The sequence below is a fragment of the Dromaius novaehollandiae genome, chromosome 2, assembly GCF_036370855.1.
Source record: "Dromaius novaehollandiae isolate bDroNov1 chromosome 2, bDroNov1.hap1, whole genome shotgun sequence".
Lineage (NCBI taxonomy): Eukaryota > Metazoa > Chordata > Aves > Casuariiformes > Dromaiidae > Dromaius > Dromaius novaehollandiae.
Window position 1 is genome coordinate 133,168,459 of NC_088099.1, and position 16,765 is coordinate 133,185,223.

The 16,765-nt window shown below is 50.2% G+C and overlaps 1 long non-coding RNA gene across 2 annotated transcripts; it reads right to left on the minus strand.

The window, feature by feature from the left end:
* Nucleotides 1-1,121: 1,121 nt before the first annotated feature.
* Nucleotides 1,122-6,949, minus strand: LOC112991439 (uncharacterized). Of its 2 annotated transcripts, none has more exons than XR_010387466.1 (3): nucleotides 6,888-6,949; nucleotides 5,429-5,515; nucleotides 1,122-1,714 (listed from the first exon to the last, which is right to left on the minus strand). It is a non-coding gene; the product is annotated as an uncharacterized LOC112991439 (long non-coding RNA). The 2 variants fall into 2 exon arrangements; XR_010387465.1 differs by having other exon boundaries at nucleotides 6,822-6,903.
* Between the last annotated feature and the right edge of the window lie 9,816 nt (nucleotides 6,950-16,765).

A 16,765-nucleotide genomic window follows, 5' to 3' on the forward strand; every position in this document is an offset into this window, starting at 1 on the left:
TTTTGGGGCGAGGGAGCGCGCATGGGTCACCGAGACAGCATGGGGCCCGGAGCTGCGCCCCAGGCTGCTGCGGCTGCCAGCACGGCGCTGCCAGCACCGCCAGCGGAGGCTGCTGGAGAAAAGGGTCAGTGGAAGCAGAGGAGACACAGAGGAGCTATTTGTACAGCTATTAACCGAGGAGGCTGAGGGAGGGATTTGTTACCGAGGCCACAGAATAGGTAATTCCTCGTCCCAGAACCCAAGCACATGGTGGGAAGGAAAATCTGAATATCCTCACTCTGGGCTTGGGGGCTTCCTTCAGCCTGGTGTGGGATGAAGCTGTGGAGGTTTCAAATAGCGCTGCCTGCCTTTATGTTGGTCCTGAGGTCCCTAATGTGCCGGCAATGATTGTTATGACAGTCATTCTTGCTGTGACTGGCACTTCCCGATTAGATCAAGGTCACTGTTAGAACACAGCTTTTCATTAAAACAGCGGCAGAGAGCCTGTCAGTGACCACAGGCCGGGGCTAATTAAGGGAGGACCCAATTCTGCCATTCAAGTTCGTCATTGGGGAGGATGGCGAGTCCCCCAGCCCAAGGGGAGCCTGTGGGATAGTCCTGCCCCTCACACACAGGGAGGACATATCCAGGGACACCGGGACACCGCCCACCCTTGCTGCCACCGAAGGACAGCATCACCCCTTACACATCCAATGAAAGGCACAACAACGTCCCAGGGACCTGGGGACTGCAGTAGTTTCCAACTTGTCTGTGGACCATCGAAAAGGGAAGAATAGATGACAACAGGCTCCTTACAACACAATTAGGCCCTCATTTAAGGGACAATTGAGTGGGCTTTAGATTTGAAGAAAACCTTTCTAAAATACCTTTAAATACAGCCACCGCTTTATAATAAGTAATTCCTATAGCAGTACAAGGTGGGTGCTGTGCAAGGCTTAGCAAACATGTAGAAATCTGCCTGGAAAAGGCAACAGGGAAATGGGTTCATGCTACTTCTATGGGTTAGCAAATCTCAACACAGGTGTTATGGAATTGCATTGACTAAAGAAGTTTTGGCATCAAACACTGAGGTAAAGCAGTATACTGCCAGGGAAACCCTATAAATATTAAAGTGACTCCTGTTTTACAGTTTGGTCTTTGGTCTTTGTTTGACTATATAATATGTCAACAAAAGTCAGTTTCTTCCTAAAGGAAAACCAAAAAGATTTTTCTCTTGAAATTTAAGAAAAACAGTACTATTCCAAAGGCTACTCATGCCTCTTAATTCTGTTTTACAGCACTTTTGCCCAGATCCTTTCCTGGATCCTTCTTGTCTAATTCCCCACTGCAGAATGACAAAGTTCTTCCCCATATTCATCAGGAAAATTGGGCCTGTGGGCTTCCTCCAGATCGCCACTTAGGGTATCAATTTAGCTGAGTGGATATTTTGCAGTCCAGCTACCTGCTCCCAATCATGCTATGTTGTGTTCTTATATGACCATACTCTTCCCAATTAAATGTTGTTTATATCTTCTTGACCAGTTGTGTTTTTCGCACAAGCCTTCTGTAACATTATTCAACTCTCTCTTCTGTTCATTCTCTCTCCTTTTGGCAAAAGATTTTCATTTTGTTCCAACACAGAATGAAAACACATTTGGAAATGTTGCATTCTCTTGCGGCTTCCAGGTGTGCTTTCCTTGTTTGGTATCTGCGAAGACCCAGCCAAGCTTTGCATCTAGAGATAAGACAGAAATTGATATTGGTGTTTAGTAAGACAAATATGCAAGACCTCATACATTTCTGTTCCAGTGAATACAGGAAAAAAGTTTGAATCCTTGTAAGTCTTCTGTTATACCTGACATATTCAGTGATTTCCCAGCAGAGAAAGAAAGGGAAGCTTGATGCCTCACACAAGGATAATTTGTTCTCAGGCTAAGCAAATGCTCTTCTGCATTTCCATTACTTTCTCCTAATAACTGTAGTTTACTTAGTAGACCTTAAGCCTGAAAATAATGCTGTAGAATATCCAGTGCAATTGGACCCTGACTTTAAGAGGGGTTTCTTGGCACAACGTAATTAAATAATAACTATAACAAAGTTTAATTTTGTCTGTAATTGTGAACAAATAGGCAGAAGAAGATATAGCAGAGGCTTACTGCCTCTCACGCTAGAAGTGCTTGCCAAAGCATTCTTTTTTAAATGTACCTTAAAAATACAGTGTTTTTTCAAAATTGTTGTGGGAAAAGGTAAGCTATATGTAACGTACTCAGCATTTCACTCTGATCTGTAACTGTCTAATCCAGGCCAGGACTTAGAAAAGCCCATTACAGTGACACTAGGCACCCACTGTGAGAGTCAGTCTGGGAGCTAGACAGCTAGGAAAAACCACAGCTTTGGTCTGTGTCCAGCAGCCTAAATAAAAGTTTCCTTTGCATTCTTTGCATTCATCACAAAAGAGTCCTATCTCTTTTATACAGTAAATATGCACAGTCATAGAAATGTATCACATTAAAGTCACTTTGGTAAAAGCTCAAATACAGGACATTAAAAATAAGGTACTACAATAATGCTATATCTCAGATTAATTCCTCTCTTTTATGACTCATGGTGTTCATACAGTAATGTCAAACCAAAGCATACAAAGAGCATGCGTTCCTTTTCCCCCAACCAGTAAAATTTCATGCAGTTAGCTTAAAAAAAAGATTTAAGTATAAACACATATGTTTATGTATGTATGTATTGAAGTACTTTTGCTTGTTCCTTTAAGTTTTCCATTTTCACTTTAATCGTGCTTAACATGCTTTTTTCCACAAATGTGAGGATGCTAAAACTGAGTTTTTCCTGTTATTCGCAGGACTCCAGGGGCTGGGGTTTAAGTAAAACATCAAATGTTATGAATTCATGATGAATTGTAAGAATTAGCAACACTATTAACATCTTACAATATAAATACTACATACTAAACCAGAAAAATGAAACTTGAAAACACGACTTACCTAAAATGCCTCTGAGTTCGTATTACTAGGAATTTAACATCTACATTTCCTGACTTCAGTATTAACAGTGCTTTTCTAATAGTTAATATATTCAGTCTTCTTGGTGTCGTTAAAAAGAGTGAGAGAGAAAGAAAGAAAATGTAGCACTGAAGTTCAGCACTCTCAGAGGTGAATAGAGTGGGGAGCAGTGAATTTCTATTATTGCTAATTCCCATGCTGCTAATTGGACAGAGGCCATTTCCTGCACGATAAAGTCAAACAGGACAGGAGCATATGGGCTTTCAGAGAGATAGTTGGGCCTTTGCAATGGGAAACAAAATAAACACACACACAAAACCTTGAATCCCTGCAGAATTTTGGCCATTGCACAGAAAATGACAAAAAAATTACAAACTTAAAAGCTATATGCACAGATGCTGCTTCTATTAGCTCTGTGAGAAGTCTACCCTTGAAAAAGTGGAGCTCATTCCTTGGGGATATGCCATTTTCGGCACCCAGTATTCTCCCTTGACCCTAGTGTTAAAATGAGATCGGGTTTTATTTATTTTCTTTCTTTACTTTTTATTCTTTTTTGGTGTCTCTTTGGTTCATACATTTTTCAACGGCATGCTGACAACCTGCTTTAGACAAACTCTCTTGAGAGCAGCCCCTGTACCTCTCAGGCCTGGATGAGGGCTGCACACACCATAATGTCACAAAGGGGACAGACCTACCTATGAAGGTTGAAAACCTGAGCAGACCACACCAGCCAGCCAGCCGCGGGGGTGTTTTTTCGGCTGTTTCATATTCAACCAAGCAAAACACTTATAGTCAATGGGAGACTATCAAGACAAGTTTCCAACATCACCTGTCTTCTTCTAACATGTAAACTTTGGCCCTGCAAGCACCAGAGACTAATACACTTTGTAAAATTAGTTTATGGCAGGTGTAGAGAAGTCATGCTTCAGGGACTAATCGAAGCTATGTTATTAGGGGTGAGAAGGACGTTTTTGGAGGAGACGCTGACTAGCCCTGTATCTTCCTGTGAAGAAACTGGTGCAGAGCAGGGTCAAAAACAGGGCGCTGACAGAGCATCATTCTGATCCATTGTGGCAAGGACTACGATGGTCCAAAAGAGTCAATTTTCTTCTATTACCTGTTAATTGAAGATGTCTCTTTTACTTTGTTTGCTAGTTTGTTCTCCCTATACCAACCTGTCTTCCTACACAACCCCTTGCCAAAAACGGATACATGGAAGGCACTGTGCGGGGACCAAACAAAGAAAATTTCAGCTGCCAGAGTGGGTGGTTTAGAAAGTCTCACACACACAAGGCCGGAGGGATGCACTAGTTCTCTTCTGATGGACTGAGTCAGTACAAGCAGCATCGTCCTTGGAGAAGCAAAGCTGCTGCCTCCAGCTCATGCCTGCAGTCTCCGGTTGCCGACTGTCTGCCTGGTTTTGCCTGCCCTCGGGCTCCCTGGGCGCCTGTCACACCTGCTCTGCCCACCCCTCGGAAAGCTGCCAGTGCAGCACGCACACAAAGGAAGAGCCGCACAGCTGCAGCCGCTGGAAGCTGCACGCTACCTTGTATTGTTATTTCACTTGCATTTCCAGCGCTGTCAAACGCCCCTCTTCCATAGGAAGTTCCTTTCCTGTTGCCCTGCGAGTTCAGCTCTCCAAGCTCTATTGTGTTTATCACTTGCTGTCTACCAGCATCATTTTTAAGGCATTATTGCAGAATTCCTTTTCTTATTATTATTATTATCACAGCTTCTGGCTGTTTTAGCTGCCACAAGCATTATTTCTTCATTGCTGGGTACATCTATACAACGCAAAATGCTTACGTGGTCTTCCGTGAGGACCCCACTTGCTCGAATGTCCCAGGACAGAAGAGCCCTCCTGGAGCACATGGACACCAGAGCAGCAGAGAAGGAGTTAAAGAGTTTAATACCAAGAGGCCACAGAGCAAAGCAGAAGTTAGAGCCAGCTGCACCCCTCCCCCTGTCCTCCCTCCCACTGCAGGAGCCCTGGCAGTGCTGCATCACTCAAGTGCTGCTTTCCCCACCGAGCTCCAGCCCCACTTGTGTGATGTAAAGCAATCCTTTTGTTTCCTCTTTAAGACATTAGCCTCAGGGGCCATTATAGGGAAGAAAGGTAGCTGGGGCTCTTTTATCTGAAAGGATCCATTGGGGGGGGGGGGTCTGGTCCTTCCCTTCCTCACTGCCCAGGGATCAGCTCAGGCCTGTGCGCAGCTCATGGCCATCTCCTTGCAGCTCATCACCACCTCCTCACAGCTCCTGAGCAGCTCCTCACTGCCCCATGGCCATCCCCTTGCAACTCCACGGCCAGTTCCTTGCTGCTCCACAGCCATCTCCTTGCTGCTCCACAGCTATCTCTTCACTACTCATGGCCAGCTCCTCATAACTCCATGGCCTTCTTCTCGCAGCTCCGTGGCCACACCCTTGCTACTCACCGCCAGCTTCTCACTTCTCCACAGCCATCTGTTTGCAGCTCCATGGCCAGCTCCTCACCACACTTCAGAAATCAGGCAAATGTAGGGCTGTCAGGTAGAAGCAGGCAGAAAGCATGAGTCAGCTGCTCAGCCACCCCAATTGAAGTGATTGGTCCAAAAGGAGGACATGTATTTTTAAATGTTTGGGTTTCTCCTTTTGCTGGCATTTTGCATTGCAGAGGGTTTTTAGTGCTCTGGCCTATTTTTTCAGCTATGTGAAGTAGAAACTCATTCTTAGTTTTATTTATTCTTGCATCGAAAGCATCAGCTCCTGTGTATTCACAAGATTCCAGGACCTGGGCCTTTAAATGATAACCACAAATATTATGCAATTCTCAATAAACTTGAAAGCACTGAAATAATAATAAAGAAATGGAAAAAATATGATGGGGAAACACGTTGGGTAGTGGAGGGGAGGGCTGTTTTTGAGCATACCCTTTGCACTTTCCCAAACTGTGAATCACTGAACAAACATTTGCTCTGTACAGTGTATGCCACTGAGACCAACAAGAACATATCTTAGGCTAATATAAGTTGCCTGAGTTCCAGTAAGACGTTAACAGCAGATATGAGCTTGCCCTGCTTACGCTCCAAGCTCACCAGAAATCAAATGGTGATAACCAGAAATCATGGTTAGCGCAGAGCCAAATCAAGCAAGTTAGCCCGAGTAAAGGGTAGGGTGTATTTACTTAGGCTTTGTGCTAACTGCTAACACCATTATGTGGCTTGACCACAGATAGCAGCTGGCTTGCACATCTGTGATTCAGAAGACAAGCAGGGTGAGCACACCAAAATAATCCTGGTTAGGTACAGCATGCAAGCACAAAAGATGCAGATCAGAGCAGAAAAAGTGCCAGCGTGTCTCACTCCTATTTAAGGTGTGAAGAAGTAGATGCTTTTGAAAGTCCTACTCAGCACCTCTGTGCATCTTCTCCTGGGTGAACACCTCTGAAAACCTCCCCCACAGATAGATACAGTAGTGATGAGCACTGCAGACTAGCCTAAAATAAAGGGAATTAATAAGAGCAGCTACTGAGGCTGTAGTGGGAGAGAGTGAGTGTGTGTGAGGGAGAGGAAATATGTGTGAGCACACAGCCAGGGCTCATGTGAACGGGAATGCGCGTCTGTGTCCTCTCTCTCCCCCTAATTGAAAACAGCCACAACACCAGCAAAAATCTTTTAAAACTTTCCTCAGAAGCGGTTTTGCATAATGCGTATGAGGAGATAGTTGACGGACACGACAGGAGGTTTCATGCAAATCATCAGAAAGTAATCTAAGGCCAATTAATTATTTAGGTCTTCCTCCAGAAGTTGCAGCCCAGAACGCACCTGCTGCATGTGTGCCCTGCATTACCTTGTCTCCTTGTCAAAACAATGAGGGAGAGAAACGCCAACAGGCTGAGAGTGCAGGATCACCTACCCAAGCTTTGAATCGCGGCGCAGAAGGGAAAGCGGAGGGGGAGGGAAGACGCAGGTTTGAGTCATCGCAGCTCACATGGGTCTCTGGGGAAGCGTGCTGCGCGGCGGAGGTGCTGGGCACTCGGGTTTGATGTGGTTGCATTAAGAAATGGGCCTCAAAGGAAAGGATGCAGGGGACGTACACTCTGCTTTTCAAAATTCGGCAGTTGTGTGCTCCTCGAAGTCACAGGCTCAAATACTGAAACATTAAAAGTTTGTGAAGTCTGGCGTGAAAAAAAAGCAAAAACCAAGAAAACGCGAGGATGACTCCTCTCTGAGAGAATGTGAGCGGCCACAGCTAACGTCGGAAATCAGCCGAGAGTCCCTGCCAGCCATCAACTCTTTCGGATCGTCTTTTGCTCTTTTACGGCGGATGTAAATGTTCTCCCCACTTGCCATATGGTACACATGTACTCCGCCACATCCACTGACACAATTACGCGAGGCCTCAGGCGCCGGGAAGCAGTGGCCGGGGCAGTGCCAGGGTGGGGGCGGGAGCGGCATGGGGCCGAGGGACAATGTCACTTTCCTCTTAGTCAAGAGTCTTTGTCGATTCCTGGGGAAATAATTGACCTCCAGCTACTTCAATCACAACCAATAGAAAAATGGAGCGGTGATGAGTCCAGCTGTTGGAGAGGAGGCAGGCGGCAGAGGGGCGAACAAAGGTAGCGGGAACAGAGCTGACGTGGAAAATATTTAAGGCTTCGCGTCGGAGTTGTGGCGGAGTCCGGGAATTTGGCCCTCGGAGGCAGGCTGCTCTCGAACCCGCACGTGTGGGCCCCAGAAGGTGGGTTTGCAAGATGCCCTTCGCAAGAGGAAAGCAGATGCAAACTTGCATTTAAGAAAGTTGTTCTTTTTACATGTGTGACCCTTATGCCGAACTGCATAGCTCTGTGTGGTTAAAGGCATTTTTTTCTGTTCCTGGAAGAATTCACTGTCACAGCCTGACGGTCTTCGCTCCGTCTCCTTTGTCTCTGCCCCTTAGCGATTCACAAGGACGGCTAAATTTTTTAAGCATAGGCCAGATTCAGCTGTAATGCTGAGTGATTGCGTGTGTTCAAAGATTGGCACGCGTCCTGATTTGCAGAACCAGGCCCTTGAAAGGAAAACCAGAATGCCCTCTCTTAAACCCTCTTAAGGGATTACAGTCAGGAGTGATGTGGTAAAACATATATCGTATTCCAGAGCAGAAGCTATCCCATTTGTTATGATGATCCTACTTCAGTGCAGTCTAATCACATTAAAATCGGTGAAGACATCTGATGCCACCAGTGTGGTAACACACAAGCACTAAAGTAACCTGCCTCTCAGGTAGGCCTCAAGCACCAAAATCCACCGTCAGGATCCGAAGTCCCACAGTACAAATTGGACAGCAAAGGCCAACCTAGACAAATTTACACCGGGAGAGGATCCTACCTACACCATACATTTTGCTCTGGGATTTCAGAGCTTGTAAAGAGGGAGAAAGAGTAAAAAGCTGGAGGTAAGTTGCTCAGACACAGCTTACCAGGAGCAAGAGCATATGGTAAAGGGGAGGAATAGCAGGGCTGCAACCGCGAGGCAGCCGGCAGTTCTTCACACAGCTGAACAGGCCAAGCCAGGACTTAACGAGCTCCTGAGCCTGTCCAGTGGTGTCTGCAAAGACATTTTAGAAACAACTTGATTTCCTCGCCTGGACATACCCCTAAGGATTTCCTACAGAGGAAGGAAAGCAACTAGCGAGCTGCCCATTAGGGAGACCGCTGGGCTGTGCGCGTCCTCCAGCTGCATGGCCTGCCCTTCCCTGCTTCGAAGGGATGGTGGCTGCGTTTGACACCACCGTCATGGTGCCGTTAAGCAGCAGTCTCCTGGCACGATGCAATGCTGCACAGAGACATGCGAGCTAGCTCCAAAGCAGCCACATCTGGGGTTGGAAGTGGCGTAGGTACCTTGCTCATCCCAGACTAATGCTCCCCACAGGGCTAGTTAGCAAATGGAGGTTTATTGCCTTCAGTTAGCAAGGCTGGCTTTTCAGGCCTGCCTTGGGTGGTTCTGCACAGCGTTGTGCTGGGCCATGGAGGTGTGTGCTCCTTGATCTGTGCAAGTCAGACTCAAGAACCAGGGAGAACTGTGAGGGATTACATTTTGCATTCAGTCAATATGAATAAAATAAGTCATCTTTACATGTATTGCAAATAAGGTTCATTTGTCTTTACTTGGAGAATTATTGCAAATGCGGGGAAACAGTCCTAACAATGATCCCATGAGACAGCGGAGGGAACTGATGGAAACCCTGCAATTTGAGATATGATTGACTGGACAAAACATTGAACATATGATGACTCCTAAGCTGCCAGAAAAATAGACTAGAGCTTATTTCATCTACAGGTATGTTATGTACTTATGGATAGATCTATACAAAACCCCACATCTGACCCATCACAGGCATAGAACAGCAGGAGTCACTTTGCAAACACACGCATAATTATTTGGGAACTTCTTCCCTCTTCCCCATTCATTAAAGAAAACTATTTTGTGTCTATTTCCACTTCTTTACTCATAAAGAATGTGAACTGTGGCCTATCGATGTCTGTGGCACCTCAGCGAATTTTGGATCAGTCTTTAAAATTGTGATCACTTATTGGCAGGAATGAGCTTTTCCAAGGTGTGGGAATAATGCATTCCTTTTCCTTGGTAGCTGCTTCTGTACCTCATTGGCATGCAAATAATAAACAGCAACAATGGTGATATTTCTGGCAGTCCATGCAGCTCCACAGGCATGATTTAGCCACATGGCCATGTTACATATTGTCTTCCAGGTCCTTTTGTCCCACAAGCAAGTAAATGTTCAGCCTTGGGAAGATTCACACTGCATTTTTTTAAGCACGGTTCTTCGCAGAGGCAGTATTATTTGAAGGGGTAGCTGTGTGAAGGACCAGAGGAGCGTTTCGTCTGCTCCTTGTCCCAGTTAGAAGCAGTTTCCAGGGCTGGGGCCAGCTGCACTGTGAAAAAGGGGGCACACAGCCCCATTAGCCTCGCTGGTGAAGCCTCACCTGACTCTCTCTCTGAGCAAGAAACGAGCATCGGAGGGCTGAGCTACTTGAAAAAAGTAGATGTTCTCCATGCTGTTTAACTCTTCCTGGACTGTCACGTGTTTGTAACAACAAAATAGATAACACTCAGAATATATTTAACCCAGTGTGTTTTAAATGGGTTGGGCACCAGTCTGGGGATCTGGTGGTGGATGCTCGAGACTCTCATGAGAGCACCACTTTCTTTCTGAAGAAGAAGTGGTGCCCTGCAGGGGTAAGCGGCCACGCCAGTGGAGATATGTGAGAAGCAGGGCAGCTCCCCCAGCACTCGCTCCAGCCCCGTTCCTTACCTTTGCATTGGCAGAGGCAGGAGGGTTGTTTCTCGGTCCCTTCTCCAGGCACTGTGCTAATAGTCGTTCTGTAGCCGGACTGCCTTGACCTAGACTTTATGTCATTCATTCCTCCTTCTCCGGGAAACGGCTCTCCAAGGCCCTGGACATCTGCTTACTATTGCACTACTTACCAGAGTTGCAATGCTGGTGTCAGAAATGGCACTGGTTCAAGCAGAGACTACAATATCTTTTTCTGTCTGTGCCGTTTTCCTGGACTCTGCCCTGAAGGCCAGGAGCATGGGCAGATAGGGAAGAGGTAGGTAGGTCTGACTGTCCACTCTTCCGCGGCTCGGGGGGCTGCCACCCGCATGGCTAGTGCAAACTAAAAGCCGGTCTCCAATTAGGAGGGTACTTTGCTTTCACTTGACGAGGCAAGCGACTGTCTGTGCAAGCTGCCAAGCAGGGGAGTGTAGGTGCAGCTGGGGCTCAGTGGCTTAAGTGCAGTCTGAGGGGAAAACACCACTAATGAGGGGAGGAGAGGCCATTTGCATTGTCTCCACATCCTCCTGCCTTTCCCGAGCACCAAGCAGGGCTGAGTGGAGCAGCGAGCCAGAGCCGGGGCCCCAGCAGGCAAAGGCGCTGGTGACAGTGCCTGCGGCAGCCAGCTGTGCACAGTGTGAGCCCGGCACAGCCGCCAAGGCAGCCCGCCAGCCTCGCTGCGCAGCGGGGCTGGCCCAGGGAGGCACTTTTCACTGAAATGAGAGGGAAGTCCTGCCCTTCGGTCAGCCCAGGGCAGCTCAGGAGGAAGGATGGACCATGGTGCCTTGGCTAGGAGGTGCCCCGTGTGGCTGGCGAGGAGCGGAGCAGGAGCGGGAAGACCTCCTCCTGTGTGTGGTAGGAAGGTAGGCTGGGGAGTGAGGAGACAGGAGAGGCAGGAAAGTTGAGGCAGGAAGGCAAGTGCAGCAGGCAAGCGAGGTAATGACGGGCACCTGATGGAAAAGCTCTGACAAAGTTCCCCGTTATTCGGGGAGTCAGGAATTTGTCAAGCCTAAGTGTATTTTGAAAGAAATCTGGTGGGTAGGAAAGGTGTCTGCATGTATCTTGCCCTCAGAGATACTTCAGAAAGCGTCTGATACCGATTATCCTGAAAGGCCAAGAAACGTACTGCAAACGGCTGCCCGAGCCCCAGGATAACAACCCCTCAGTCGGGAGTGATTTATCAGCGGGCGGACAGGGAAAGGCTGTAACAGGAGCCATGAGCTCCCCCCTAATTCACGAGGGGAGATTTTTCACAGCAGGTGCTTGATGGTCCCCTGCGGGGCTGGGCCAGGCCACCCAGGCCAGCCGGCGGCCACTGCCTCCCAGGCCTCCCTCACTCTCCCCCAGGACTGAGCCCTCCGCTTTGGCAGGCGTTTCGATGGCCTTAAGACAAAACTAAGGTACGGGCGAGAGGGGACTGTGAAGCCCGTTGCTCAGAGAGACTCAGTCCACGAGAAGCAGGAGGGCTGAGGCTGTGACAGCTCGCCACATGAGTGCTGGCGCAAACGCAGCACCAAAGGATTTGCCAGGGTCCCCGATGGCAAGTTTCCCAAGGGCTGACAGCTTGGCCATAAAACCGAGAGCTGGAGCGAAACTCGGCCTGTCGCCGCACGGGAGCAAGGTTGTGGCATTGCTGTTTCTCATCAAGCTCCATGCAGGCGTTTCTTAGCCCTCGCCCCGCTGGAGACGAGTACGCCTGCTCTCGGCACGCAGGGACAACGCTGTCTTGTCCCCCAGGCCCCCAATCCGGGGCAGGCGCCCCCATGCCTTGTCCGCCCGTGTACAAACCCGCTCCGAAACCAAGTTGGTGGCGGCCTGGGCTTCCCTTTTAAACAGATGCAGTGGGGCCGGGGCGGGGGGGGGGGGGGGGGAGAGGGGGTCGCTATAATTGGATAGCTTACTGTGTGACTAATCACGGTTGCTTGCCACCGCAGGCACTGCGGTTTTAACCTTACTTGGTCATTTGTAAACCACACGGGTGACCCAGCCATCTGTGGCGGGGCCGGCAGCGGGGCAGCCAGCCACAGGGGGCACGCAGCGGCACTGGGAGCCCCGGGGCCAGAGCCCGGTGCCGGCACTTCCCCATGGCCGGCAGCGTGGGAGGACTGGCATGGCGGCATGTGGCCAGAGCCATGGCAGAGGCTCGGGCCTGAGCCCGGGGTGTCTGGACGCAGCCGTGGGGCTTGGGCCGCCGGGAAAACACATGCTGAGCATCTGGATCTGGCCGGCTGCACCAACACGCGCGATGGAGATGGCGTCTGCCCACCCGTATCTTGCTGTGGCGCATCCGTATCTGGCAGGAGAGCTGCCACCACATCACAGATGATAGGGCAGATTAAGTTTTGATTCCTCTTTTTTTATTCATTTGAGTAAGAACAATCCCTAAAAGCCATCATCAACCTCCTCACCTTGAAGCAGTGGGTTGCCGGGGGTGGCAGCGGCCCTGCTTTCAGCCAGCGACCTGAGGCACCCGGGGGCGGCGCGGGGCGGCGATGCGCTGCAGCCACTCATGGGGGGCTCAGCCGGCGAGATGGCTGCCCGGCTCCCCTGGCTCTGCAGCGAGCGCAGCGCCGCGAGGGCAGGCCTACGGGGCCCCCAGCCGCCCCGCGCGAGCCCCACGACCCGGGAGCCCGGAGCTCGGTTTCTTGAAATAAGGGACGGAAGGAAGCAACAAATGGGAAGGAAAGCGGCCTGCTTGTGAAATCTAAAACCGGATCGGTAAGAAAAACATCATAAATTATGGATCCCCTGGAGCCGCCGGCAGCCTGTCATCGTGCATGATCTGTCTCCATTGTGCTCTGCAGCGCAGGCAAAACTGTTGTAAACCGACACAGGGCAGGCTTTTTCCGCCGAGGCGCGCTGCCTGCTGCCGGAGCAGCCCAGTGCCTTCCAGCACAAACAGCCCATTGGAAACCAAATGTTTCGTGTAACCAATAGCGGCCCCAGCGGATAGGCAAGCCCTTGAAGATGGTGAAGGGGAATGAGGGTTTCAGCTGATCCTGCTCACTGGAGCTTAGTACGGGTGGACGCGCCAGCTGCAAGGACGGGGACACGCGGTCCCGGCGAGCACAAGGCCGCCTATTGTTCCCTAATGCGCCGCAGGAAGAGACAAATGGATTAGGGCCGTTCGGCGGCAGTGCTGCGCCGCACGGGACACCCAGGCTGGGCAGCGCGCCGGCAGCGGCCCGGGGCCAAGCCGGGCGCCCGGGGCCGAGGGCCGCCGCCCAGGGGAGGTTCGGGCCCCCCCAGCTGCCCCAGGGTGCCAGATGCAGGTGGGCAGGGGGAGGAGAGGAGCGGGGGAGCTGGGAACGCGAGCTCAAGGTCGCACACCCAGGGGAGGGGGAGGAAGAGGAGGTGGCGGCAGGGGAGGAAGGGTGTCCACCGCACGGGCAGAGAGTCGCTCTCTGTTCACCCCTCTGCCCCCCCCCCCCGTCTCTTCCCACACACCAACCACAGAGGCAGGCTCTCATCAGGGTATTTATGAACGCACACAAATGGGAGGCTGCGGGAAAGGGGAAAGAAAGAAAAACCCTATTTCGCTCATTCTGTGTCTGCAAGGAGCAGATGTGCTGTGGCCTGCAAACTGAAAAGGACACTCCCTCGCTGTTAGCTCATTTAAGGCTGACATATTAGGTTTTGCGGTTTAGAATAAAAAAGTTGAGCAATCAGCTGCTCGCCTCAACCAAGGCGCCTTCCACAGAATGGTGCTGGTTAGGCTTGGGTTTCCTTCAGCGCGATGGGTGAGCAAGATTTCCTTTTTTTTCTCGCAGGAAGGAAAAGCCGTGCCAGCGCGCGGGAGCCGGGTGTCGCGGCACTGTGCGGTCCGGGGAGACCTGGCGGCCGAGCGTTGTGAACAGCACAGGCCAAGCGAGCAGCCTGCTTTCACGGGAGGGCCAAAAGCAAATGAACATCCGCCGTGATTGCCCTGGTTTTTACCTAACACAAAGAACCCATGTGTATCCTAAGAAATACCTATTTCTAGTGGGGCTATATAATTTTAAGCGGCCTCTCTTTTCTTGTTAAGCCACTTTTCCACTCATTTTCCATTTTTTTGGCAACATTTCAACAGCTCGTCAGAAGGTGGGCAAGTCCCTCATTTTAGATTCAAACGCGATTCTGTGCCAAATTGACCTGCTGTTATTCACCCTTTCAGCTACTGTAACCAATACCACACAAACAATGAATTATGAGATTAGAGTTACAGAAAAATGGCCTCATTCTGCAGATGTTGTGTCTGGAACCGGCTGCTCCGTCTAATGTTTGTTGTGTCATCTTCCTCGCCCCCCTTCTCCTTGCAGAGCCCCGCATTTGCTGGGTGACAATTTGTGCCAGGAACCGTGCTTCGCGAAGGGTTAATTATCAGTGTCAGCCTCCCCTCTCCCTGAAAAAGAAGAGGGGAATTGAGAAAGCGAGAGAAACCTTATCTGATAAGAGAATAACCATTGTATTGATGGAAAAAAGAGAATTAGCTGCAATAAAAACAAAGGACACAGCAGAATTATTTTAAAATGGAAAAGCCACACTCGTAAAAAATCAGAGTTTTGCAGGGAAAGCACAGGCACTGCCGGCTGGACGCAGCGGGATGCTGCCCAGGCCCGGCGGCCGGCGGAGGCCGGGTTTGCGGGGAGGCCGGAGCGGCAGCCCCCAGCGAGGGGCGGGCGGGCGGGCGCCAGGGTTTCTTTGTGTTGTTTGTGCTGGCAGAGGCGGGGTGGGAGGGGAGGCCGGGCGGGAGCGTGTGCGTGTGCACGCGCCTGTGTGCGCACTGGCCTCCGCACGGCGCTGGCGGCTGTGCGGCACCATAACAGCTGGTACCTGTAGGCTAAAAGCCCGTGCACGGGAGCTGCGGCGGGATGCCGCAGCGCAGCGCTCAAAATACAGCCGCTTACTAAGGAGGATCGGGGTGGCTTTTTTCCACAGTGCCTCCAAAGTTACAGGCCAAAAAACAGTGCTTTAAAACAGATCTGGGATAAGGAAAAAATATATATATTAACCAAAACCCTGAAACTTGCTGCTGATTTCACCTGGGTGAGGAATTTGTCCAGGAAGCCAGTGACGGATGTGGAACGAAGCTGGCTGATGATAGCGCACATCAGTCTTCCCCTTCCCACTACGCATCGTTTGCACAGCTCAATAGTTATATCTTATATATAATTTTTAATATGCATTAGGGAGCAATGAATGGAAATAAAGGCTTTCTGCGTGCTGAAGGGCTGAGATTGTGCTCTTGGTTAGCACTGGGACAGTTTTTTCAAATGAGTAATTGATTTGGAAAAATATGCTGTTTCAGGACAATTGAAACTATTTGCCAAATTTGCTATGTATTTGGTGAATAGTTTTGACTGAATTAAAAAAAAGTCCTCCAGCACTTCATCTGGGGTTTTCAAAAAGAATTTATCTAGGCTTTTCAAAATGAAAATATTTTAATTCTTCATTTTAAAATTATGTTTTTCACCTTGGAAATTATTTACACTGTAAAACATAAAACAAAATGAAATGGTTTTCTTTGAGCTAAAATTAATCTTTAATTATTTTCGGTATTGCTGAGGATTTTTTTCCGGTTCACTGAAACCTTTTTCTTCTGTTCTTGAATTTAGACAGGAGGGAGATCAGGGTGTCCCCAGTCTGCCTGGCTCTCTCCTCCCGGTGCAAAAAGGAAACGTAGTTGGTGGAGAAGGTAATTGCCAGCACTGCAACAGTAGCTCTCTGTTTCCTCGGGATGTGCCCGGGGATCCCTGCGAAACCGCCGGCCGGGCACCGCGGACGTGGGACGTGCCTGGCGCAGGCGCTGGGGCCGGGAGCATACCAACACCCTGGCCCCAGGGACCTGCCACAAGGGCCAGCAGGACCAGCAGCCGCATTAGCGAACCAGGGAGAGAGCCACTCTTCAGGCAGGTGTTGCCTGTGGGGACCTCTCCTTCGTCCTCCTCCTCCTTCTCTGCTCAATACCCAGCCCGGGAGCCAGCAATGAAGAGCCACAGGAAAGCAGAGTTGGGGGGACGGGGGGGGGGCTGGCAAATGCACGCCACCTTGCCGGAGAAGCTTGCGGGCTTTGACTACACTGGCTGGGGCATGCCCCAAGGCAGGGCAGCCCAGGGACCAAATACCAAGAGGAAGATCATCAAATGCCTGCAGAAAGCATCCCGAAAACCTCAGCACCCAAGCAGCAGTGGGGGGTGGAATTGCACAGTTTTAGGGGCAGGCAGTTGGGCTGGTTGCATTTTAATATTTTGAGCTGGTGGTACTGAGAATTCCCATTTCCCACCACATCCGCTGCCCTCGGCCCCCCGGGCTGCCCCCCCAGCCCTGCTGGCTCCCAGGGCAGCAGCAACGGGGGCGCCGGGGCCACGGGCCCCGACAGGGACCTTCCTCTGCCTCTCTGTGACCAGGCTGAAGGTTGTCTTCCACCGGAAAGCTGGGAATTTCCTTATGGGAGGAGCAGATGGCTCCGGGCCTCGAAG